Source organism: Ictidomys tridecemlineatus, chromosome 13 (genome assembly GCF_052094955.1).
Source record: "Ictidomys tridecemlineatus isolate mIctTri1 chromosome 13, mIctTri1.hap1, whole genome shotgun sequence".
Taxonomy (NCBI): domain Eukaryota; kingdom Metazoa; phylum Chordata; class Mammalia; order Rodentia; family Sciuridae; genus Ictidomys; species Ictidomys tridecemlineatus.
Genome location: NC_135489.1, coordinates 83175852 through 83202816, shown reverse-complemented (window position 1 = coordinate 83202816; position 26965 = coordinate 83175852).

The window sequence follows — 26965 nt, the reverse complement described above, 5'->3', positions numbered from 1 at the left end:
TCTAAGAATTTTTAAATCTTCTCCTTGATGTCTTCTGTGATCCATTGTTCATTTTGTAGCATATTGTTTAGTCTCCAGGTGATGGAGAAATTTTTTTTTTTTAATTTTTTCATTGATTTCCAATTTCATTCCATTTTGATCTGATTAAATACATGGTAGTATCTCTAGTTTTTTGTATTTGCTAAGAGTTGCTTTGTGGCATAGTATATGGTCTATTTTAGAGAAGGATCAATGTGCTGCTGAGAAGAAAGTTTATCCACTTTATTCAGGTTGAAATATTCTATATATGTCACTTAAGTCTACGTTATTGATTGTGTTATTGAGCTCTATAGTTTCTTTACTCAACTTTTGTTTGGAAGATCTAACCACTGGTGAGAGATTTGTGTTAAAATCACCCAAGATTATTGTGTTGTGGTCAATTTTACTCTTGAACTTGAGAAGAGTTTTTTTGATGAACATAGCTGCACCATTGTTTGGGGCATATATATTTATGATTGTTATATCTTGTTGGTGTATGGTTTCCTTGAGCAGTATGTAATGTCCATCTTTATCCTTTTTGATTAACCTTGTCTTAAAGTCTACTTTGTTTGATATGAGAATGGAAACCCCTGCTTGCTTCCACAGTCCATGTGAGTGGTATGATTTTTCCCAACCTTTTACCTTCAGTCTGTGTATGTCTTTTCCTGTCAAATGAGCCTCCCGTAGGCAGCATATTGTTGGGTCTCTTTTAATCCAATCTGCTGGCCTATGTCTTTTGATTGGTGAGTTTATGCCATTAATATTTAGGGTTACTATTGAGACATGATTTGTATTTCCAGCCATATTTATTTTTGTTATTTTTCTTGAGTTGGCTTGCTATTTGATTTGTTTTTCCTTTAGTGTACTAATTCCCTCTGCTGATTTTTATTGTTTTTCTTTTCCTTTTCCTGAAATATTTTGCCACGGATGTTTTGTAGTGCTGGTTTTCTAGCTATAAATTCTTTTAACTTTTGTTTATCATGGAATCTTTTTATTTCATCTTCAAATCCAAAGTTAATTTTGCTGGATACAAGATTCTTGGTTGGCACCCATTATCTTTCAAAGCTTGATATATGTTGTTCCAGGATTTTCTAGCCTTCAGGGTCTGTGTTGAAAAATCTGCCATTATCCTAATTGGTTTTCCCTTATATGTAATCTGATTCCTTTCTCTTGTGGCTTTTAAAATTCTCTCCTTATTCTGTATGTTGGGCATTTTCATTATAATGTGCCTTGGTGTGGATGTGTTGTGATTTTGTACATTTTCCACTCTGTAGGCTTCTTGGATTTGGATTTCCAATTCATTCTTCATGTATGGAAATTTTTCTGATATTATTTCATTGAATGGATTGCAGACTTGCCAATTTCTGTCACTTAACATTTCTGTGACCATTTGTCTTTTTTTTTGTCTGAGTAATTTTTTTCTACAATTCTGGTGAGTACAAAATAGTCTCTGTTGGCTTTAATTTTAAGTTCTTTATATAGTATAGTTTTATATTCATATATTTTTTCATTTATATATTTATTTGTCATTTGAATATTTTCTCTTTCTTGAAAATTCTCATCTTTGTTGTACTCAGTTGGGACATCTATTTTTTTCCCCAAAGAAATGTATAGTACTTCATTTATTATGCACTATAAGCACTTTATTAGAAAAGTTAACTAAGTATATCTCCAACTCTTACTTTACCTTTAGACATTGAAGTCACACTGACTTAAAATGACACAAGTAGGAGTTTTTTTTTTTTTGGTACTGGGGATTGAAATCAGGGGTACTTGACTACTGAGCCACATACACAGCTCTATTTTGTATTTCATTTAGAGAAGGCTGTCACTGAATTGTTTAGTGCCTTAGCATTGCTGAGGCTGGCTTTAAACTCATAATCCCCATGTCTCCGCCTCCCAAGTTGCTGGGATTACAGGCATGTGCTAACATGACTGGCACAAAATTAGGATTCATAGAGGCAAAGCCCAAGAAATTTATGGGATGAAATCTTGAGAAGGATGAAGTAACTGAATCAAATATCTGAAGTGCATATGAAGCCCCAGTAATTTTAGTTAAATACTAGAGTCCACACACATGGTGTTGGGATTAGCAGGGGTATACACAGAGAATAAAAATGATAGTAGTTGAGGTGATCTATTCTATATGCACCTGAAAAAGTTTCCCAGAAATAAATTAAATACATAGCACATACCTGCTATATGAATATGACTTTATTGTCTGCTTTGCTTCTGAGTTTGGCTGTGTCCAATGAGCATATTTAGGTTTGGTGATTTCTGAATTTTCTAAGTATTTTGAAGGTAATGTTCTAAGCAACTCTCTCTTCATCTCACAGTTTTGTGGTTCAGTCTCCTGAACTGCTTCAGTTTGCAGGGTCAGGGTGCCCTGCCTTTCTTCTTTTCATTTTCCTTGGAGCTGCATTTTCTGAAATTCTGGCAATTACTGTGAGCAAGGAGAAGCTCACTGGGTATCTGCCAACTCCAGTGCTAGGGGCCAAGACTCTGTGAGGTTTGAGGGTAGCTGTTGTGTGCCACAATGTACTCTTGTGTTATTTTTTAGGACTACCTCAGAACAAAAAGAAGGAAATCTTTTATGACAACAAGCAGAACAATTCCCAGGGTCACTATAATCTACAATAGTTTTATTCTATAACTTCTGGAAGGAGTGTTGCTCTGGTGACACAGTGACAGTATTTCATTGTTAAGATACACAAAATATTTATAGCTGTCAAATAACAAATTCATATTATTTTAAGCAATTACATTTTTTATTATTTTTACAAGTTGCAAAGTAAAATTATTTTTTCTGCTATTTAAATTAACCATGTTACCAAATACTAATGTGGTATATAGATGTTAAACCTAAGTAGTAGTTTTCTAAGCTATGCAAATCTTTTACAAAATACAATTAAAATTGCTATTTTTGGTCAGAAACAGCAATAGCTTGATCATAAAACTTTTTAAATCTGAAGTACTAAGCTTTTTTGGAATGGAAGCTATGTGTTATGCCCTGGAGAACTTTTCCCTCTTTGATTAAACTACCTCTCATGAATTATACCTTAAGAAATATTCTAAAGCTAAACATGACATGTTTTTTATTGTATTGAACAGCCTTGACCTATATAAGAGGAGGTTTGATGCAGACATAAAAGTCTTGATAATGATTCTTTTAGTTTTTGAGATTGATTTGTTACTTTATTGATTCTATCTCCTGCTACATTGAGAGCAGAAATTTTTGCTGGTTAGTATGTCTATCTTTTGTGCCTGGGAATGTGTGTTAGTGGTAGCTTGTTGTCTTGGATTCTGACAAATAGGGACTACAGTTTGCTGAGGATATCACCAATATTTTTGTCTTTGTCAAAGTAAGGAATATTAAAACTTGGTTTTATCTTTTACTATTTCAATTGTGTCATTTTCTTAAATTAGGTATGGGGTGGTAGAAGCATTTTTGAAGTGGATAATTTGAGAGTAGGAATTTGTTAAGAACTATTAGTAGCTACAAACTATATAAATAACTGATTGATTCAAGATCAATCAGTTATTTATATACATAAGAAAATATATATTCATATTTGAAATTAAAAATAAGTCTAGTGACAATCATCAAAAAAAAAATACTTAGGATAATTTTGAGAAAGTTGTGAAAAGTTGGAAATTAGAACCCATGGCTTGCTTCTAGAAGATCCAGTAACATCCCTAAGTCTCCTTTTTTTTTTTTTTGAGGTCTTTACTCCATAGAAAAAGACAGAAATTGTGTTTTATCTCTGTGTTATTGAGGATTGGACCTAAGTATGTTTTACCAGTGAGCTATATCACCATCCCTTTTTATATTATTTTCCAAGAAGATCTTGCTTAGTTATTGAGAGTGGACTCACGTTGCAATACACTAGACTCAGGCACCCAAGGAACTGGGATTACATATGTGTGCCACAAACCCTAGCAGAGTTTGCATTCTTGACTTTCAAAATATTACTGTTGGATCAGGATGAAATTTAGGGTTGCAAATGTGTAGTACTTTTCTTATTTTTGTGGGAGAAGATAGAATTCACAGAGAGAGGATATGGCTGTCTACATCTTAGGAAGTAGAACACCAACTATTATTTCACCTGCCAATTATTCAGCATTTAAAGTTTCCTCAGATATTACAGAATTGTTTGAAAGAGACATAGGTACAAGGGCTGTGAGAAAGGGCAGCAAGGTATTTCAAAGTATAAAAAAGAGAACTCTAAAAAAATCAGTGCTAAACTACCAGGGTATGAAAAATAGTCCCTGAGGATTAATTGTAGAATTGTAGAAGACACACCAATGCAGTGGATACATTTTTAAAAAGAGGATTATGGTCAAATATCTTAACTCTCAGACATCATCCCCATACCCACAAACATTATGCTCTTTTCACCTCACCTCTGTTCTACCATTAAAGTCCATACCAACTCTGCTCAATATGTACCATCTTTGAAGAGAAATGTGTGTGTCAGTGGTACTCTGGGGATTAACATGGGCAGAACTCCTTGCCTAGTTGGTTGTAGAAATCAGAATAATGTCTCTCTCTGTTTCTTGTGCATGCAAACATACAAACACATACAAATTACTCAAGGTTTCAATTATAGATATAATGTTGGATGATGTAAAATTGGGAGTATTGAGCCAAATAATTGTAACGCTAAAAATATACATGTGCAGAAAGTATATGAATCATACATTCCCTATTACACTGTTGTTTTATTTCATTGTTTGCAACAGAGCAGTATTTCTGTGTAATGTAGTAAAATGTACTGAACACTCCAAAATTAGTTTTGTGTGTGTCAGGTACAAAGAGAATTATCATATTGATATCTTGTTTACTAATAAATTTATAGTAAAAAATACTTTTAAAAAATTGTTTAAATTGCTTCTTTTCAGTCTAATAAAATTAGGCCAAAGAGCAGTTTCCTATATTGTTGTGGTTTCTTTTTCTTTTCTTTTTGGAGGGGCTAGAAATTTAGAAAGAGAGAGGGGGGAGGGAGGGAGAGAGAGATAAATCAGTGATATAGCTGAACAACTTAATATATCTATCAGAAAGTATATTATATATTCCTAATGAAGTATTACCCAGATATGAATAAAAATAAAATCTGACAGGAAAAAAGATGGAATTGGATGATGTGATGCTAAGTGAAGAAAGATCCAGAAAACTATTACTTCTCTTATACATGATAACTAAAATAACATTCTGTGAAAATAGAATTATAGATTAATATAGCTAGTGAGGGTGCTGGGGCATCAAGGATGGAATAAGGGTATATGGATATTATTATAGCTATAAATGTATATATAAAAATATTGCACTGAATTCAACTAATATGAATACTTGACATGTTAATAAAATTCATCATCTCATAAAATTACTTCATTCTGTATTAAAGACACCTAAAATTCTATTGTCTTTGGGTTTTTCAGAATGTGATATAGCACTGTTAACTATACTCCTTTAATACAAACGATTGTTTTTGTGTGCATTCATCTTATTTTTTTTTTTTTTGCGGGGGGGAGTTGGGGAGTTTCACACACAGAGTATATAATGTATTTCTTCTGTGTCTTGATAGTTTGACTTAGCATGAAGTTCTCTAGCTTCATCCACATTATTTCAAATGGTGGGGGGAAAATGGAGTTTGAATTCAGGGTTGCATTTTAACTGAGGTATATCCTCAGTAATTGTTACTATTCATTTTTAAGGCAGCATCTTGCTAATTTACTGAGGGTGGCCTTGAAAAAATTGCCACAACTTCCACCTACAGCATTCTTTGAAAATCCTATTGTTGTGGCTAGCCTCAGCATCTTAGTGACACACTCTTGAGCATAAAAGATCCTGTCTCAAGAGAATTTTTTTTTAAAAAAAGATCCTGCCAAGAGAATTTTTTAAAAAAGGAGTTATACCTGTCTCTTTATATATTTGTATTTATGTATACAAATATTTATATTTTTATATATGAACATATATAAAACATGTTGATGTATACATATATAAACATATATAAAATATTTGTGCAATTATATTTGATATATTATTTATACATTATATATGATATATATTTATATCTATCTTACACACACACAAACACACGCACTCATTTTTTATATTCAGGGTTTTAAAAAAATCCAGAGGGATACAATATCTTTTTATTTTATTTATCTTTTCTGCAGTGCTGAGCATCTAATCCAGTGCCTCACATGTGTAAAATTAGCACTTTACCACTGGGCCACAGCTTCTGCCCCAAGTTTTTTTTTTTTTTTTTTTTTTTTACTATTGTGGATAGTGTTGCAGTTTATTTGGGAGTGCAGATATTCCTAAAGGTTGATTTCATTATGTTTCATTATTATAATGGTTACTTTTTGTCATCAACCTGAGCAGATAGTGGCATTTCTAGAAAATTAACACAGAATACCTCTGGGTTTGTCTGAGTGTGTTTCCAGAAAGTTGAGTCAGAAAGTAGTGGAGAAGAGGCGTCATGAATGTACATAGGAGCATCCAGTGATTCCATTTGAATAAATGCAGAAGGGAAAGCTGTCACTGGCTTGTGCTCCAGTCTTTTTAAATGGGTTATGTTTTCTCTGGTGTTGTCACCTGTGGACATCTGACATCAGATTCTTCAGCCTTTGAATATGGACTTGCACCATTGCCTCTGCAGTGTTCTCTCAAGTCTTCTCTCTTGGAATGTCGCTGCTTCGTTGACTTCCTTGATTTATGAGGCTTCCAATTTCTTGGCCTGGACTATTATGAGTTTCCCTGTTTATTTCATCCTATAGGCCACAATTTTGGGAACTGTTCATGTCATGATCATGTGAATTGATCTATTACATCCCCTTGTCTATAGCATATACATTTATGGATTCTATTAACTCTGATTTCTTAAGGACCTGTATAATACAGGCATATGCTCAGAAAAATATTTGAGTAATATGGTATTTCTAGTTTTAATTGTTTGAAAATCATCATATTGTTTTTCATGGGTTCAGTACTAGTTTATATTTTTTGCAAGAGTGTCCAGGTTTTTTGTGAAATAATTTTATTTACAATACATCAAAACAATAAAAGATTACCTGCCCATTGTAGTACATGCTATTGTCTTAGCTACTTTAAAGGTTAATTTGGGGGAATCTCGTGAGCCCATTTGTTTAATACCAGCCTGTGAAACATAGAGAGAAGTCCATTTAAAAATATAATAAAATGTTTTAGAGCAAATTTAGTGAAACAAGTGAAAAAGTTGCACAATGAAAATTATAAAACTTTTTTTTCAAAACATAAAGAACTGAATAACAAATGTGAAAAATCTCAAGTTTATTGATTGCGATGTCAAATATTGTTAAGATGCCAAACATGTCCATATTGACATAAAATGCCAGTGCTGTCAGGAACTCAGATTGTTCTTTATGGAAAGTATAATATATATTCCTAATGAAATTAGGAATATATAATATACTAATTCTAAAATTCAGATGGAATCATAAGGGCCTCAAAATGGCCAAAACAATCTTGAAGGAAAACAAACACACAGACAAACAAACCATAAACCAATAAAACAAACAAAAAAATTTGGAAGACTCATGCTTCTTCTATATTCCAAACTTACTATAAATTATCAATAATCAATAGAGTATGGGCAGAAGGATAGAAATCTGGAATGATAGAATAAAGCTGAGAGTCTATAAATTTACCTTTCTGCAAATTACCTTGACTGAATAGCTTTTAAACAAGTGGTGCTGGAGTATTAGATATCTACATGCAAATAATTAATTTGGAAACCCATTCCATACCATTTACAGAAGCTCAAAATGGATAAATGACATAAATGTAGGAAATAATATTACAAAACTCAAAAAAAATAGAAACTCAATTTCAGAGGATATGGGGACAGAGCTAGTCAGTGGTTCTGATCTCCCCACAACACCAAAATCAGGCAGTGAAGAAAGAACTGATCTGAGAGGTGAGTGACAAAACCAAAAGGAGATATCATTTGCCTGGAAATATGGCAAGACATGAGTGAATTGAAAGTTAATTAGAATCCTAAGTATGTCCTATGGTTTGTGGTCTGGGCTCTGGAAGCAGACAAATTATATATATTATTTTGACATAGTTATATAAGAAGCACAAAATATATTTTTTGTTCTCCCTGTTTCTAGTAATGTCATTACCATAATTGCTCAACGGAATGTAATAATGTACCAATTATTTGAGTCACATTTTGATGACAACTATAAAGCTTTGTTAATACATTCAATTAAGCAAATAATAAAGTTAATTTAGAACTTATTCTGTATAAGCACAAAATTCAATGTGTGCCCTTGATTTTTTTACTGTGTAATTATTTAAGAATTATATTGATGCATTGTAACTATAGATAATAATCAAATATAATAAGCACTCTATCTACATATGTTTAACATAATTTACTCATTTTCCTTTCTTAGCACTTTCTTAACTCTTCCCTCAATTATCCCCTATCTGATTCCTCTACTCTTCTGATCTTCTACTATTGTTATTTTAATTTGTGGACAAATATATAAGATTTAAAGTAAATTCTGGGTTTCAAATTGGGTAATATTATAAATGTTTTAATAATATACATAGGGCTGGAGATGTGGATCAGCAGCAGAATCCTTCCCTTGTATCCAGAAGTTTCTGAGTTTAATACATATACTATATATACACACACACAAACACACACACACACACACACACACACACATACACACACACACATAAGAATACTTTCTATAAATTGTACTTCTATATTTCCTTATATAATGGTTTGGGGGGGCGTCCATTTTCTCTTTTTTATTAGACTTTTGAACACCAGAAGATAGTTTTTAGTTTATATTTTGCCTTACACTTCATGGTGTGGATCTTCTAGGTAGTTACAAAATTGTAGTTGGAGCATAATACATTTGCTCAAATTTCCATAATAAAATACCATAGACAGGGTGATATAAACCACACTTTAAAATATAAATTTATCTTGTGCTTAATTATGGCACATGTAGCATTAGAATTTTCAAGGCTCTAACACATGTAGATAATTGTGTGGCTTATTCACAGGATACATAATTAATTTCATAAAAATGATATGGTATTTCCAGTAGAATTCATAGGCAGTCACCTCTATAAAGTCATTGAAATGTGGGTGTGAGTTCCTGACAGTATTACTTTTCATACTATCTCTAATGTGTGCAAGAACATGTGTGTGCATGAACACACATGAATATACATGGAAAAAATGTTTACATTGCATAGTGTGGGGTAAAAATAGTCACTACATAATATTTGTATTATACCTGATATTTATATTTTCTAAAAGATAAATACTAAAGCATGAGAAAAGAAAACAAAACTCATATCAGTATAGACTATTCATTAAGCATTTCACTTTGTTAGAATAATTTTTAAAATTAAATTAATGTTACTCAAAACTAGCACATAGAATTATATGAAAAAAAAAAGAAAAAAATAAACAGACTCCTAGATATTCTAAATCTACTACAACTATATCAAAATTATATTGGATGTTTCTTTTTATTTTCTCAATTTGATCTATTAAATTAACTTTATAGTGAATCATAAAAGTTGAGTTTCCAAATTTTTATCAGCCTCTTATAATATCCAAATTTTTTCCAATTTATTGTAGGTTCATTTTTTCAATGCTTACAGCAATTCCACCCATTTAATAAATATGTAGGTATCTATTACCTATTTTAAAATAAAACAAATTAACTATGACACAAGTAGCATTAGGATATTCAAGGCTCTAATGCATGTAAATAGTTGTATGGCTTATTCACAGCATACTGACAAATGTCTCATTATCACATGAGAATAACAAAAGTAATTTAAAAGTTATTAAGAAAGCAAAAATTTAAACTGTGTTGTTCCTAAAGAGATTTTTGGCATCAAAGTTTTAGTATCTTCCTGGTCACATGGTAGTTAAACTGAGAAAAATACTTGAACTAAAGCAAAAACAGTCTTATAAAATATCTGGAGCAGGGGCTGAGGTTGTGGTTCAGTGGAAGAGCACTTGCCTTGCATGCAGGAGGCATTAGGTTCGATCCTCAGCACCACATAAATAAAAAATAAATAAATAAATAAAGTTTTTGTGTCCATCTACAACTAAAAATTTTTAAAAATCTCTGGAGCAGCCAGAGGTGTAGCTCAGTGATGGAATGCTTGGCTAGTATGGTTGAAATCATGGGTTCAACCCCCTAAACAACAAAGTATAAACAAATAAAATAAAGTTGTATCAGATTTAATAAATAAGTCTTTGGAAATATTTCCAAACATTTACAACACATGAATAAATATTTAATCAAGAAAATCTACTACATTTTGTTAAAAACTTTAATATTGGTCATTATATTGTTATATTGTGTGCATATAAAAATGTAATAGTGAATCTCACCATTATATACAAATTTAATACACCAATAAAAATACAGGCAAAAATAATGACCTTTAGTACAAAAAAAAATTAAAAAGTAATCAAAAATATTTAAAATTAAGAGGAATTTAATTTCACACCTGTTTTTTTTTTCCTTCCTTTGCCCGACTCAATGTTACAAAAATTACTTTGATGCCTTCAAGAACATTGGGCTCCCTCTCCTTCCAGCTACCAGTTGGTGAACTAATGTCCCCAGTGTGGAAACATATTAACATTTTTTTCTCATTATTCCAACTTCTGTTTTTGAAACTAAGTCACATGTGAGTGCATGTGAGAGGTAGAAACTAGACTTTATTTTGTTTTTGGAGTCTGTCACACATTTGGCATGAGTCTGTTGAACACACCCTGATCTCATTATTCATTATATTAATACCAGACAAGAAAAATCTATAAAAACTAAGAGTAGTTGCTTAGCTTTGGAGTGTTTAGTTATAGGGGGAAGACAATGAAGAGGCACTGAATTTCTCTGTGAAATGATAAAATTATTCTAAAATTGATACATGATTTTTGAACATATTTGTGAATATACCAAAACTATTGAATCATGATTTTTTTGGGTGACTTTAGGGTAAGTAAATTTTATCTAAATAAAGCTTGTTTAAGATGGTCATAATTTCTGACTAAATGGCATGTGGGAATAGACCTGTGGCTAGCCTCCAGTGAAAAAATGTAATATGCTTTTGGACAGCCCTGGTTGAAGTTCCCTATTCTCAAGTAAGGCATTGTCTCTCTTGCTCTTTGATTTTGAGAAGAAATATTAGCAAGAAACTGTGTTCCTCAGATCTAGTAAAAAAAAGAGGGAATCAGGCCTATCTATACTTCTGTGAAGTCAGGCAACTGTACTATTCTCATCTGGAATGTAGCTTCTGTGAGCTATGTTGGAGACTTTAAATACAGACTTTAAATACAGTGTATATGTTTGTGTGTGTCCTGCATAAATTTTTAATGTAAATACTAGGAAATTTAAATTGCACTTGTGACTCACATATAACTTTAGTTGGAAATTACTATTGCTTTAGGCAGTTGCTTCCCAGTACACTCCTTAAGCTGTCTCCTCACAAGACAAGACAGCAGAAAATTTATAGTAATTTTATATTATTTTCATTAATGAGTAATTGATGTGACCTTATATACAAGTTTAAATGCAATCTCTATCTAACTAGGCTGTGAGGAAAATATGTCTTAAAATAGCTGCAGCCTGAGGTTCATAGGTTTAATTTCCAGACCTCAAAAGAAAGACGCTGTTGCCAATATTCTGTCATTCTGATCTTTATAATTTCTGTAATCTAGTGTCACTCGGAAAGAAGTCTTATTGTGTTCAAACTCAGGGAGCATGGTCAGAAGCTCTATCCAGTCAGGAACATGTGGCATGAACTGCCCAGTCCCATACTCAGCTAGTGAGGAGCGGGTGGGCTTCTGCAATCTGTCTGTAGTTCTTTTCTTTGGATCCCACCATTCTAGGGATCCAGTTCTAGGCCTCTTTCTCATTCTCAGGAGTCCAAATTGGCTCTGCTGTGCAGAGCACAGAACTCTGTTCTTAGGGATATGTGTGATCTCTAAGAAGCAGGCCTCACTCCTCAATGCAAGGAATGGTGGGTGTGAAGGGGCATCCTAAGCCAGGGGAGAGAAGAGTTGTAACTGTGGGACTGGATGTGAACAGGAGCTGACAGAAGCTTTGGACATCAGGAAGTCACTTGTGTCTCCAGGGATAAATCCTTTTCCTGGCAGCACCCCTAATTCTTAACTGGCCAGCAAAATGGGGAGTGTGTCAGCTGGGAACCAGTGTAGCTTGGCCCCATAACCTCAAGTTTTTTTGACCACCCACCACAAGTCCTATTAGAGCAGGTGTTTGTAGCAGGCCAGTGTCTTCACAGACTTTGAGGTAATTTACAGGTGGGAGGATCTTCAGAATGACCTCTGCACATATGGTTTTCCTTCAGCAAAGGAACTGTGATGTATGGGGACCTTGCTTCTTCTCGAGCTAGCCTGCTTGTCTTCCTCTCTTTCTTCCTTCCTCACTTGTTTTCTTTTTTCATTCTTTCCTTCTCTTCCCCAATCCCCAGGGGGTGTTTTACCACTGATCTCCATCTCTCATATATGGTTCACGCCTGTAATCCCAGCCACTGGAGAAGCAGAGACAGAAGGATCATGAGTTCAAAGTCAGCCTCAAAAAAATGAGGCACTAAGCAAATTAATGAGACCCTGTCTCTAAATAAAATACAAAATAGGGTTGGGAATGTGAATCAGTGGCTGAATGCCCCTGAGTTACACCCTGCCGCCCCCCCCCCAAAAAAAAATTTACACCTCTGGCATTGTAATTGAGTCTTTTATGTACCTTTATGTGCATTTTTCTGTTCTCACAAATTCTACATATTTTTCTTTTTAAATGTTTACCTGTAAAATATCACATGCATGTGGTATTTATACAGAACTTGAAATTTTTATACTATTTTTTAAAACTTGATGTAACAATGTAACATGACAAAAAATGTGTCTGGCACCTAGAAACTATGTTTTCCACAGTTTTTGTTTAAATCAATCAATCTCTCTCTCTCTCTCTCTCTCTCTCTCTCTCTCTCTCTCTCTCTCTCTCTCTCTCTCTCCATGTATACATCCTCTTTCACCAACCAAGATTCTGGTGGAAGCTTATCATTAATCTTTAATAGTCAGTTTCCATAGATAGATTTTTATTATTATACTGTATAATTTTTGTAAAATGATAGGATCATTTTATAATCCATTTTCTAGAATATATCACCATTATTAAGAGAGACATCATTGTCATTAAATATATACCTACATGTGCATTATATAATTAGCATTATTTTACTTCTCACATTTACTGGAGTTTTTTCACTTTCATTTCTTACATAAAAGGACCAATATTTGACATTGATGATTCTATAATATATTCATTTTCAATATTCATGAAATTTGATCTTTTGCTTAAGATTATTTTCTATCTCTATCTCTTACTGGGAATTGAACCCAGGGTCATTAAAATACTAAGCTACATCCCCAACTCTATTTTGTATTTTATTTAGAGACAGGGTCTCAATGAATTATTTAGCACTTTAAAGTTGCTGAGGCTGGCTTTGGACTTGAGATCCTTCAGCCTGAGACTACTGAGTTGCTGGGATTGCAGGCGTGCACAATAATGCCTAGCTCTCTACTCTTCTTTATTTATTTATTTTAATTTGCCTTTTTCAAACTATTAAGATCGATGGTTAGCTAATATATTCATAGTCCTCTCTTTAATTTATTGATTTAAGCCTATGTTTCTTTCTTAAACTCTGCTTTAGATGCCTTCTACTTTCTTATAAACTTATGGAGGTTTAATTGACATATTAAATCTATATCTATTTAAGGTATATACTTTTATCTTTTGACATATGTGCCCATTCATTAAACCAGCAGCACAATAAACAAAATTAACATATCTATTTATACTCTTTACACTAATGCCCTTTTAAATTCCTCCTTTTGGCTTTTTCCCACAAACTTTTACTTTATAAGTTTGTTAGTATTGAGCAAAATAAGAGGACAAATATCAAAATTATATAACTTGTTGAATCACCATAAAGAGAAGGCACCATGTATCTACTGTCTATCAAAAAACAAAACACAATAATGTCCCAAGAACCCTTTCACGTTCTTTCTCTGACTATTCCCTTCATTCTCCCTAGTCATAGCTAAATTTTTTCTTCATCAACTAGTACTGTTAAAGTGTTTTTTTTTTTTCCCGAAATGAATCCTAATGAGATGGGCATGGTGGCACACACCTATCATTCCAGAGGGTCAGGAGGCTGAGGCAAGAGAATTGTGAGTTCAAAGAGTCTCAGCAAAAATGAAGCACTAAGCAACTCAGTGAGACCCTGTCTTTAAATAAAATAATAAAAAAAATAGTAGGACTGGGGATTTGGCTCAGTGGTTGAGTGCCCCTGTGTTCAATTCCTGGTACTCCACCCTCCCTCCAAAAAAAATACAGATTGAAATAGATTTTAAAAGTGTCTAAAATTTATTAGCCAATCATCAAAACTTCCATAGTTTAGAAAAAGCAAATTCTACAAAAAGGGGAGTACAGAAAATCCTAAGTAAAACCACAAAATTTAAAGATTATCAAAATAAACTAATGCCCAGTGTTTCAGTAATGCCAAATAGTGGTGCTTTAATAAAAGGAAAAAAAAACTGAAAGAGCTCTGGTAAATTTGATATATAATAATAATATATTAATTACATCTATACTTGTAATATATAGTGTGTGTACACAGGTCCTTCTTTAAATGATAGATATCCATTCTGAGAAATGTACTCAAAAGTGATTTTGCTATTTTTGCAAACATCATACTATGTACTGACATTTATATTGTATATTACTACAGTGTCTAGGCTATAGGTTGTAGATATCATTACACATAGTGTCCCTCAGTGACCAAAATATCAGTATATCATACATTAATGTGTGTTATATAGTTCAATAAATCAATGTACACCTCATAATGTTATGAATAAATACATTTGTAGAAATATAGAATCTTTTTAAAAAGTCACTTACAATTAGATAATTATAAATGAGAATTTCCAATGCTGAGAAACAGAAAGATGACAACCTTTCTAAAAAAAGAAACAACAACAACAACAAAAAACCCCCAAAAGTTATTATACTCTTGCTTAATTCCATATAATAAATCATTCAGATGTAATAAATATGTAAATATAAAACATTCAATATTTGGTATAAAAAACAAAGTTATACTATAAATGTGGTGCTACATGCCCCTAATACCACCTGTTTGAGAATTTATGGCAAGAGGATTGAAATTTCAAGGAGAACCTGGACAATTTACTGAGACTATCTCAAAATAACATTCAGACCAGGGTCTAGTTTTGAATAAAAAGTTACTCATTTTTTCAATTCTTAGAGCCACTCAGCAAGGGGGGACTTATTTCTACTCAAAGTTACACCAAAAAAATGTTAAAAAGTCATACATTGGGCATTTAAATAATTCATCAAATGATGCCATGAAAGAGTTCAAATTGACAGATGAGATAAGCTAATTATCTCACACATTACTAATTATTTTTAAATTTTTTTTAGTTTTTGATGGACCTTTGCTTTATTTATTTATCCATATAGAGTGCTGAGAAATGGGCACAGTGCTCCACACATGAACTGTAAGAATTCCACTACTGAGCTACCACCTCAGCCTTAACTAATAACTTTTAATAAAAAAAGGTAATGACTCCAAAAGAAGAAGAGGAAAGCAACTTGAATAACCTTTATATAGATGATATATAAGTGTTCAATATTAAAAAAAATCAACATCTTAAGAAATTTGAGAAATAAAAAATAAAATAATGGGCTGGGGATATAGCTGAGTTGACAACTGAGTTATATCAACTGAACTATATCCTCATATTGATCAAATTTGAGTGATAGGAACATGTGGTTAAGAGAAAATCTATAAAATAAACCTAACATGCTGACCCCATGCTTTCTTTTCCAAGAAGCAATTTACCTGCAGTTCTGCCTGGCTTCAGTGAACAAAATATGTTACATTCTTTCTCAACAATCTATTATCTTGAGGAAAAATTCAGTCTCAATATAATGTCCATAAGAGTAACCCAAGTTATACTAAAGGGGAGACTTCTGTGGTTCTGTCACAGACCAGATTCTGGAAGTGAGGAAAATAAAAATAATTTCTACTAACCATAGAATTTGCAAGATTTATGCTTAAGAATCCCATTAGAAATGGTGAGCATGGGCTTAATTAAACTAAAGTTGTCATGGCAGTGGATACTTGAGAGCTTGATATTATCCTGCTGTCAGTTAAAAGTCAAGAAGTGGACCTGGGCAGGACTTTTTGAAAACTTTTTTTTAGATTCCCAATAAAACTGGAGTGCAGGAGGGGCATGCAGTCTTTTTTCTCTCTATAAGGACCCACTATCTCCCTTTAAGGTGTGTCCTTTTTTATATATTATAGCACTCTAATAAACTCATTGCCTGCTCTTCTGAATGATAAGTCTGAAAACCTTATGTCTTGATTGGAAAATAAATAAATAAATTCACATTTGAAGTGGAGTCTACACACTACCTCCATTTCTCAGAGGGCTCCAACCCTATATCACTAAATGATCCTTGCCAGATGAAGGGATTCCAGAGACTCCCTTGATAGCCTTTATTCCATATTTCATACTGCTCTATGGAAGAAAAATACCCATGTAATTTTACTCAGTACACACTCCCATAGATGTTAGACATGGCATCTGTTCAGAACTTCTGTCATGCAATTATGAAACCCAGGACAAGGCAAGTATGGGAAGTTGAAATGAGGGTACATGACACAGTAAAGTCTTCAGGGAGGAATCTCAAATCAGACATTGTGTTAAGTCATCTATGCTGGGAAGACAGAGGAAGGAGAGGCACATTGTTGTTTTTATTATTAAGTTACACTTTTCTTTTTTCCTCTCATGTGGAATGATCACAAAGAGAAAGCAAAATCTTTAAAAACTGCCATCCAGTTTATGGAGAAAAGTTAGAAATATGGCATCCATTTGAAATGCAGCATGGAAGAAAAGTAGTTGATAAAGCAAAGAGAATATGTTGGCCTAAAAAATGTGAACAGAACCAAGTGCATAGGCCCATACCTGAAATCCCAGTGTTCTGGGAGGTTGAGGCACAAGGATGATTAGCTCAACACCAGTCTGAGCAAGGGCAAGGTGCCAAGGAAATCAGTGAGGTTCTGTTTCTAAATAAAATACAAAATAGGGCTGGGGATGTGGCTCACAGGTTGAGTTCAATACTGAGAACCCCCCTCCCCCGCCCCCACACACAAAGAATCATGAACAGAAACCTGGAAATGTAGGAATAAAATCTGAGACTTATGGAGAGTTAGGTTTGAAGACAAGAATTCTGGATTTTGCTTTCCATACATTTGGAAAACTCGAGAGGAAGAAGGAACTTGGACTCTTACAGAACACAGCTACTCTCATGCCAAACCATAACTCACGGAGCTGGGGTTCCCCCCCATTAACATTGTTGTCTCCACCACACAGTATGGGGAGATGCACACTGATGCCCATACAGGGCTTCAGAAAATGGCTGAAGACACCATTCAGTGATGTGACAGAATGCCCAGAGATTGACCTACATCCCACTAGAATGGCCAGAGAGAAATGAGAGCTGAGCTGCAACAGAGAATTCCTCTGGCCAGCAGACACTGAAGAAAACCATAAGAGTGTCCTGTATCATCAATCCCATGGACACAATCTCCCAGTTACCAGTGCACACTCACCATTGTCTGGTTTTCAGGGTGCCCACCCTTATCCCTATGGTTCTTCCAGCACTGTGTAGTGCAGAAGCATGGGGCTCCTGAGGATAGGAGAGGGAACCTAGAAACAGATGCAAAGAATGATGGGTTTGCCATACCAACCCTGACCAGACTGTGGAAGACTGCCCCCCTTCACTGGTGGTGTGTGGATTGGACAGTTTTTATTAAAGATCTCTGATTGAACAGGGTTTCAGGCCCTGTCATAAGGCTAAAACTAGTGAGCCTACCTTGTGCATGACAGTTTGTGGAATCAAACCGAAGAATGAATTGAACTTGAATGACAGATTCTTGGCTGCTGTTTCTTTTTGGACTGGGTACTTAACCACCCACAGGAGATGTTGCTATAAATTCTCATTACCACTCCATTTTTTAAAAAAAAATTGGAACAGAGTCTGAGTAATTTGCCTATGCTAACCTTGAATTTTCTTACTATGACCTCTAAAGTAGCTGGTATTAATGGAATGCACGGATGCTCCTGTTGTTTTTATTTTTCCTTTTGTGTAACTGAATTGAATGCACATCATCAGGATGCATTTATTTTAAGGAAGTAGTAGGGATCTAGCCCAGACAGGAGGACATTTTTATTTATGACTGTATATAAGGTCAACTCAATTTATCAGTTATATGTTTGTATATATTACTCATAAATAAAAATAATATTGTTGGGCCAGGTGGTGCACACCTGTAATTCCAGCAGCTCAAAAGGCTGAGGCATGGGAATCAAAAGTCATAGCCAGCATCTGCATAAGGCACAGTGACACCCTGTCTCTAAATAAAATATAAAATAAGCATGGAGATGTGGCTCAGTGGTCGAGTACCCTGAGTTTGATTTCTGGTATGCTTCCTCCCAAAAAATGACATGATAAAAAATACATTCAGATTTCATTTAAATTTCTGCTCCCTGATCTTAAGTGGAAGTCTGTTTGAGCTTTTAATTTTTAAGCCATCCCCTGAGTCAGCAATGTTCATGAAAATATTTGTGAGGCACAAGTGTAATTTTAAAATTTCTAGTGTTCATGTTAATGAAACAAAAATAATGTAAAATCGATTTTAATAACTTAAGCCAGTATATCCAGAATATTATTATGGCTTGACAATATAAATTTACTAATGAATATATGTATTTTTGTAAATTTATTTTAGAATTTCTTCTTAATTGAAGTCCCAGGTACATCTCAGTTCACCACATCCACATTCCATGTTTTAGAGCTATGAATTCCTTGAACTCAGTAAGATGAAATGCCAGAACCACTTATTTTATGTCCTAGGTAATGGAATACACTTCTTAGGCCATATTTTTATTAGGACCTAACAACAGGGGAGACAGTGTATTTTGGGAGAGTAGGCATTACCAATGCAGAAGTATACAAATGTGGATACTGTTTCTCAAAAGAGGCTGGGCACAGGTCTATTCCTCTTTCTAATATAGCACTGTAAAACACAAATAATTGGTGTCCCAGGAGGTGGAGGGAGCCAGATCTTCAGATTTTTCAGTAGCCCAGACTTAAGAAAATAAACACATGAAAAGAAAATTTATTTTTCAATTTTGCCCTGAGCCTAATGGCAGAGTTGTGATGTCTGTTTCCTTCTTTGGTTTGGGGTACTGAGAGAATATTAGTACAAATTAAATGCCTAGATGTCTACACATATTTCTAAATAATTCAATACTATATAAAGAAAAATCCAACGTTAAACTTATACTAGAGAAGTGGAATCACTACCTATAAGATATTTGTTATTTTCCAGTTAATTTTTGTACCACATGTAATTGAATCTTGACATCTTGCCTACAGTGGGTATGCTATTATTTATCACCATATAAGAAGTCACGTGAAAATTTACTGATTTAAATTTGGATTTTAAATAATCTGGAATTCTTTTGCTACATGTGTTTAGCTGATAATTGATAAGATTACTGAACTTCAGAGGGTGATCTGACTGCCAAAAAATATCACCCTGATTCTCCTTCTCCAGGATATCTGATAATCAAGTAAATTAATCTGAGTTTTTTCTAATGGAGGTGATAGTGCTCTGAAAGCAAAAGCAAAAGCTTTCAAAATGTTCCCTGACTAGATACCTGGCTAATGCTTTTTCATAGGCACAGCTTAACATAAAGCCATAAAAAATAAGAAGAACCCAGATCCAGAATTTGGGAAAAAACATTCTGCATTTTGGCTAGAGTAAGATAAAAAGCAAATTGCCAAGCTTTCTGTTATACAGATAAGGCTAAAGATTTGCAAAAATTTTGGAACTCATTATCATTCTTCCTTTTGTAGATTAGGTCAAAACAGCTGTTCAGTGTCAAAGATCATTTTCAAAACCCCACAAGTAGTGTGTGTGTGTGTGTGTGTGTGTGTGTTAGTATGTGTTACTGGTAATTACACTGGGGGATTATTACCCCTGAACTGTGTTCCCAGTTCTTTCTATTTTTTTTCTTTTTAATTTTGAGACATTTTGCTGAAATGTTTTTCAAACTTACAATCCGCCCTCCTCACTCTCACAGCTTATTGGGATTATAGAGTTTTAACACTGCACCAGGCAGGGCAACAATAATCAAGAAACTTGAACTGAATTCAGGATTAAATATGCCTAACCACAAAGATAAAACTTGCCCTCTCTAGATCTCATGATTCACCATACTTTTCTTATTCTCTTCAAAGTTAAATAATGACATTTATTAAAAAAAAATAGTAGCCACTTGTGGTGGCTAATGTCTGTAATACATGAATTTGGGAGGCTGAAGCAGGTGTATCACAAGTTCAAAGCTAATCTCAGTAATGTGGGAAGGCAACTTAGCAAGACTTTCTCTTAAAATTAAAACAACAACAACAAAAAAAATTAAAAAGCTGTGTATATAGCTCAGTAGTCAAGCACCCCTGGATTAAATACTCATAAAACAAGCAGAATTTGTGTTCACCTGGTTCTTTTTTTTTCAGTGGGAAAAATGTTTGTGCAAAGACTTTTAAACCTTCTAGCATGGATTTGAAATAAACTTGGGATATGGCTGAGAACTGAAATGAATAAATCAAGGACCATCTATATATTTTTAATTTGTCATTAGAGGAGAAATTTGAAAACAAGCATATTTTTCATCACAGGCATGGTAATAATGCAACATGCTATGGAAACTGCAACCAGAAGACTGTATATGTACATTAAGAGTTTTGTTAATTGAAAATATGAAACTTCACCTAAGAAAGTAAAGAAGAGCATACATAAGGCCATTTCTATGATATGTAAAATGAACAGTGTGCTAAATTTTCATGATAAGAATATCATCTGGGAGTCTAAATACAAAAGAACACAATACTCCTTGGAGCTTGCTTCAAAACAGAGGATTTGTATTAGCCTTAAATTATAAATAGTTTTCAGGTCTGTGATTGCAATGTTTTGGTTTGTTTGGTACAGGGAATTCAACATAGGGATGTTTATACATTGATCCATAAATTTAGAGATGGGTTATCAATGAGTTTTTTGGGAGACCTCACTAAGTAAATGAGGCTGGCTTTGAAGTCTCAAGCCTCATGTTTCCTGAGCTTTTTAAATGTAGGGGAAGCAGTATCTCAAATCTAGGGAAAAAAATCAGAAATCCAGAACTTCAGCTTACCTTTTTATAGGTCTGAGAATAAACCCCTAGTTTTCTGAGAATAAACCCCTAGATCTCTGTTCACATTTCCAAAGCCAGGGTTCCCTGTTCCCAGTGGATAATTATAAAATAGAATAAATAGTAAAATGACAAGGTAGTCAGAATAATGGGCCTCATTTAACCACACCTAGAGGCTAACTAGTAGATATATTAATGAGCAGCATAAAGTCCTACTTCAAATGTAGAAAAATTCTCGAGACCCATTTGTGGGAACACCTTCAACAAAGTCCTATGTCCCAAAGGCGAACTCAGATAAAAGTTGAAAAAAGGAGGATGAGTCACAAAAAGAATGGAATTGAACCCAATTGGTAGTCAGGGTGCCTTTTTCAATAGATATGTTATATATTTGCTCCATGATCTCACACAAAACCACATAAAAACACCTAAGCCGGCACACTAAAATGGTTTTTCTGCCATCATCCCCTCTCATGCATGGTGGTTGTTCTCTCTCTTCTTTTGTTTTTGTACCAGTAATTGAACTCAGTGGCACCTGACCACTGAACAATATCCCCAGCCCGGTTTTGTATTTTATTTAGAGACAGGAACTCACTGTTTTATAGCATCTCACTTTTTTGAGGCTGTCTTTAAACTTGTTATTCTTCTTTCTTAGCCTTCTGAGCCACAGGCATGTACCACTGCACCTGAGTATCTCTTCTTCCTTAAATAAATACTACTCTGTTTGCTCTTACCTTCCCTGAGTATTCGTAGATTTTATTTTTCAAAAATTGTTTGCCAAAAACCTAGAAGAAATTGGCAAAATTTTAAAAATGTAATTGATTGTCGCTGGGGATATAGCTCAGTTGGTAGAATGGTTGCCCTGAATGCACAAGGCCCTAGGTTTAGTTTTCAATGCAACACATGCAAAAAACTGAATGGATCCTTATTTGAATTTTTTTCTTTTATATATGCAAGACCACTTTATTAAAATTACTTGTAGAAACATTCCAGCAAACTTCTTTGTCCATTGTAACAGAGAAATAAAAGTGAGACTGTACTTCAATTTAAATTACAGAGAAGTTTAATTTCAAGGGCTAAAGTATACAACAAATTAGAAGGTCAAAGGTCATGTCAATAATCTTGTACTTTTTTTGTGTATTGTTCTGAGTTTCAGAAGAATCTGACACAAGGTGCTCACAGATACTAAAGTATCTTGCGATATTTAGAAAACACCAGTATCTGAGCATTGCCTTCTAGGGAACAGTTTAAGCTATAAGTGTGCAGCCTCTAAGAGGAGTAGTTGGGTGCTCTACAGCGGGAAGGAATATTCTGATAGGATTATTATTATTGGATTGTATAACTTATTTTTTTATCCAGAATCATTTATTTATTTTTATTTAAGTACTGGAGATTAACCCATGGGCACTTTAGCAATTTGCTACATTCCCAGCCATTTTCTGTTCGATTGATTGATTGAGACAGGATCTCACTGAGACCTGGTCAAGATGGTCCTCACTTGAGATTCTCCTGTCTCATCCTCCTGTACCACTGGGAGTAAAGGTGTTTAAAACTTTGCCTTGCTACCCAAAATAGTTATTAGTGGATTATATGGCATTTTTATTTTGAGCTTTTGAAGGGCCTTGACATATACATTATATATATATATATATATCCATTAACTTTTAGATATTTGTTTGGCATCATTGGGTTTTGTACTGGAGTTGAACTTAGGGATGCTTACCACTGAGTCATACCTGCAGTCATTTTTATGTTTTATTTTGATACAGTATCTCCCTAAGAGTTTTAGAGCTTTTCTAATTTTCTGAGGCTATCTTTGAACTCAAAATTTTTCTGCTTAATTCTTCTGAGCTTCTGGCATTACAGGCATCTTATGTCAGACCTGGCTCTCAGATTTCGCTTATATCCTTTTTAATAGCACTGCACAGACTGAAAGAAATCTGTTTGACTGAAGCATTAAATTCATGAGGCAAGTTTATGTGAAGTAGCTAGTGTTGGACAGTTCTATAGATATTTCTTGGGAATAAACAGTGATCTGTGGTTTCTAATCCATTTTCTGAACTAGTGTTGGATAGTGTAGTCCATTTATGGTAAATTTATTTGTTTGCAATCTATTGTTGTGTTTTTGGCAACAGGGATTGAACTTAGGGGCACTCAGCCATTGAGGCACATTCCCAGCCCTATATTGTATGTTATTTAAAGATAGGGTCTCACTGAGGAGCTTGGCTCCTCACTTTTGCTGAGGCTGGTTTTGAACTCGCTGTCTTTCTGCCTCAGATTTTTGAGCCATCAGCACAAAAGATGTGCACCACTGCACCCACATAAATCATTTTTTATACTAACATTTGACATATATATGTAATAAGAGGTTAAGCCTAGAAGTGGCTAGCCCTTAAGCCACAGCCATATCCCTGAACTTTTTAATATTTTATTTTGTGATGGGGTCTTGCTCAAGGTGCTCAGGGCCTTGCTAAGTTGCTGAGACTGGCTTTGAACTTATGATCTTTCTGCCTCTGCTTCAAAAGGCATTGGGATTACAAGTGTGTTTCCAGCTATGTTTTAGTTTTATATTGAAGTATATATTACTTCTTACAATGATTTGTATCTGGTATTATTAAGAACACATCTAATGCCATCTTTTCCCATAAATATTCCCTTGTCCCAGAAGTTATTTATTTGTTTATTTTTGGAAAGGTTGTCTTTCTTTTTTCTCACAGCAGTTCAAGCAATATACTTTTTCTTTTTCTAAATGGCAAGTATTATACACACACACACACACATATATATATAGTTATATATATATATATATACACATATAAAATTCTTCTGTGTTATAGGTCTATTTGTTCATATTATTATGAGATATATACTTATTTCTATAAATTCATAGTATACAGAAATGTGTGGTAACATTATCTGTTGTTCAGTGATGAACTTCATGTATACGTGACATTTAGCTTAAGCATTTGGTAATAACAAAATCTATGTGTGAGTATTCACTATGGCATTTGAAGAAATGAGGAAAAAAAGTTTAGAGTGCATTTTTTGCAATATATACCCATCATTAAATGCGGCACATTTTTTACAGATGCATATATATTACAATTATATATAATTAACATATAATTACTACATCTCTAATTTACCATATCTATTTCAATTTAATCTGTCTTTTGAAAGCACCAATACATGACGCTCTTATATGTACATTTTGCATGTCTTGGAATTTTTCACTTTTAGTTAGGATGTTCTTTTCTTTACTCTCTTTTTTATGAAATGAACTTTTTCAAATTATTGAGATGAATGAATTTTAGTCCTTTTAGTTTAGTTAGTGAAATCTGTAGAATTTCTTTATTTTAAAAAATATTTTGTAGTTGTCAATAATCTTTTATTATATGCCATGATGTAAATCAAATCCAGTGCCTCACACATGCTAGGTAAGTAAGTGCTCTACCACTGAGCCACAAACCCAGCCCTGTATGTTTCTTTTTTAAGCTCAGTTTTAGATGCTTTGTCGCTTTTACAGGTTTGTTATAGTATAAATTACTTATAAAAACCTGCATATACTTAAGGTATGCACTTTTATCTTTTGACATCTGAACACTTTTTAAGAATTTTAATTATCAACATAATTAATATATGCATTGCTTGGTGAGTGGTCATCTTAATTGTTTTCAGAATATGGTTGTCTCCCATTATCAAATGAGTTTATGCTAACTGTGTTGAAAATTTTGATTCTAAGTATTCCATCCAACCCCATATTTCCAAGACTATTGAAAGCAAAGAAGGGACAATATTCATAACCAATGTATCCCATTCAGTGGAAACATAATACCAGTGTCCAACCTGAACTGAAACCCAGATGTCAGAATCACCGTCTTAGGTTTTTGGTACCCTCTAAAAGCACCATGAACAACTCTGAATTTTTTACTTTCTTTTTAAATAAAATTTCTGAAGCTTGCTTAAAGATTAAAGCACTATGTATGAGAAAGGTGAACGAAAATTAAGTCCTATAGAAGCACTGATTTTGATCTTTAATTCTAGTGGATAATTAATCAAGTCAGGGGTTGGGGCTTGCAGTTGTCTCATCTTTCCCAGCTATTTCAATAGAACATTTAGATGTACTGACCTGAAATGACAAAAATGCATTTCAGGGAAATGACATAACAGAAAATTTCAGGCCACAACTTTGAAAATGTGGGTAAAATACATGCACATACAAATACAATATAGAGAAAATGATAAATGACAAGTGCATAAACATGGGGGTAAATTTAGTGTGCCACATTCATTGTAGGTAGAAAATGATAAAAACATTCAAAAGATAAAGATAGTAGTAATGGATATCAGCTAGGATTCTAAAATTGTAGAAAACATTAATATGATTTAGAAAAAATACATTTAATCCCTTTGGTTATGCCTCTGCCCTCTGCTTTTATTCAAATTTGATTCCCTCAAATGAGCTTATTTGAATATGGTGTTCTCTGATTTTGTTGTTGTTGTTGTAGTAGTTGTTTGTTTGTTTCATTTTGATTTCAGAATTTCATGACCTGTGTCCTGCAATGCCCTATCCCAAACTCACTTTTGTGGCTCTTTTTTCACTTATTCTGGTTTGCAGAGGAAGACACCCACTTAACTTATTCTGTCCAAAAAACTGACTTTTGTCTATGTTTGCAAACAATGTTTTAAAGAACAAGACTATTGGAGGTCTTTTATATCATATAACATGGTACCCAGACCTTGTGGGGTTTGAGGATTACTCTCTGCTGCTTTACCACCATCTTCAGCATGAGATGGACTTATCTGTCTTTGTCTGGGGCCTCCATTAACATACCTGTGAAGCATTGCAGTCACAAGCTAAGGATTACCAGAGATTTGAGAAAATGCAAGGAATAATTCTCTTATAGAGCCTTTATACATAGTATAAAACTCATCACCTTGATAAGTCCATTCATAATCACTCACGCTGAAAGTCTTCTATTAAAGTTATCCTTAATGGTAAGAGAAGAATTTCTAGTTATTTTATCCAATAAGTGTCTAATATTTTAGGTGTATTAGAAATCAGACATTATTGCAAATTAAACATGTGACCAAATTTTCATCATGATAATGTGATCAGTATTAAGTAGAAATTATCAGTACATTGGAAAAAGCTTCTCAAAAACATGATAGAAACCTTGCTGACTTTTCTGATTGTCAGAAACAACTTGATCAGGTAGCTAGTAATTTCTAAATTATATGTAAGTTTATTTGTGATTCTTTCACTAGTACCAGCTTTCTTGAGATGTGAATTATTGATTTTCTTTGAGAAATTATTCTGTTCATGTAAGACATAAAGATGTTCCCTTTGCTTTCTGATAACTTTTACCTTAAAATTATGTAATTTTTAACCTAATGGAGATACATTTTATTATTTGTAAATAAGAATACTGATTTTCACAAAAGGAGGTTTTCTACTCTTATAGATTTCCTAATCACTGCTGTTGTACATTTTGGAGATGGGGTGATATCTTTTTAGCTCTTAAACCTAGTTTAAACTTGGTCAA